The sequence below is a fragment of the Mauremys mutica genome, unplaced genomic scaffold (genome assembly GCF_020497125.1).
Source record: "Mauremys mutica isolate MM-2020 ecotype Southern unplaced genomic scaffold, ASM2049712v1 Super-Scaffold_100084, whole genome shotgun sequence".
In the NCBI taxonomy this organism is placed as follows: Eukaryota; Metazoa; Chordata; order Testudines; family Geoemydidae; genus Mauremys; species Mauremys mutica.
In genome coordinates this window covers 13,524-15,136 of record NW_025423260.1, presented here as the reverse complement: position 1 = coordinate 15,136, position 1,613 = coordinate 13,524, and positions in this window count along the sequence as shown.

Below are 1,613 nucleotides of genomic sequence, written 5' to 3'. Positions count from 1 at the left end.
CCGAGTGGTGGCAGCCTGAAGGAGACCTACCCTAAGGATTTTGGGGTGGGGGAAGACATGCTGGTCCTCACTTTGAAACCCCCCAGCTTCAAGTGAGGGTAGACCCATGACACATGTCAGAGTTTACCCTCACTTGAAACTGGGCGGTTTCAAAGTGAGGACCCGCATGTATTCTGCCACCATGTCAAAGGTCTCACCCCCAATTGGAACTGTTGGGCTCCAATGTGGGGACCTGACTTGGTTTCCCTTTAAACTACCATGTCCTGGTCTGCACCCTCACTTGAAACTGGGGGGTTTCAAAGTGAGGACCAGCATGTATTCCCCCACCCTAAAATCCTAGGGTGGGTCTCCCCTTCGGCTGCCACCACCCGGTCAATTCCATGGGCCGGGACACCCCTGTTTCCCCCCTTGGGAACACAGATCAATTCACAGAGGAGGAACCTCCCCCCCCTCTTCCCTCTCTCCAGCCTGTTCTGGAGACAGAGGTGCCTGGATTCAAACGCCTTGAATCTCACACACACAGGGAAGCAGCCCACTTCCCCCTCCCCTTCCCCTGAATTTCCCCAAGGGAAGGAATTAACCAAGTCCAAAGAAAAGAAAAGAATTTATTAAGAGAACAAAAAGAAAATACAGAATCTCTATGAGCCCAAGCTGGACACTCATAGGGTATAACCTTGCTAAGTTTTGGAGAGAATCCTCTCTCTTTCTCAGTACAACAAAACAGCAGAATAAGAATAATCAATAACAAACACACAGAATTGCAAGCATAGGATTATTAGGTGAGGACACAACGTATATTTCTAATACTCACTATCTTGACTAGAAGAAATTAGTTCAGAAAGGTGGAAACTTGTAGACTTGATTAAAACATCTGGACTGGTGTAGGTCCAGACGGCTAAGAACTCAGAACAAAGAACACAGAGACCCAAGTTCCCGCTCTCTGGGATTTTCAAATTCTCTTCCCTGATTGGTCCTTTGGTCAGGTGTTTCACCAGGTCTGTGTTAACCCTTTACAGGTAGACCTTAACCCTTAACTAACTACTTATGACAAACCCCTAGGTCCTTTTCTGCAGAACTGCTTCCTAGCCACTTGGTCCCTAGTCTGTAACAGTGAATGGGATTCTTCTGCCCTAAGTGCTGGACTCTGCACTTGTCCTTGTTGAACCTCATCAGGTTTCTTTTGGCACAATCCTCTAATTTGTCTAGGTCCCTCTGTATCCTATCCCTACCCTCCAGTGTATCAACCACTCCTCCCAGTTTAGTGTCATCTGCAAACTTGCTGAGAGTGCAGTCCACACCATCCTCCAGATCATTAATGATTGCGGCATTATACTGTCCATGGGGCTGTTTGTCCTGCAGGACTTTGATCTCTCCGGGTGGTCCATGGTGATTCATAACAGAGCCATTGGGGAGCAGGAGTCATCCCAATGGAAATCTCTCCACTTCTTTCTCAGTGTTACCTTCTTAGCCCTGGCTTTGGAGATGACATTAGCCTTATCCTGTCTTGATTTTAGGTAGGATTTTGATCACCTTCTGGGGCTTGGCAGCTTAGAACTTTTGAGGGCTTTTCTCTGCCTTTTTGGTCCCTGCTGCAGTCAGTACATTCTAGACAT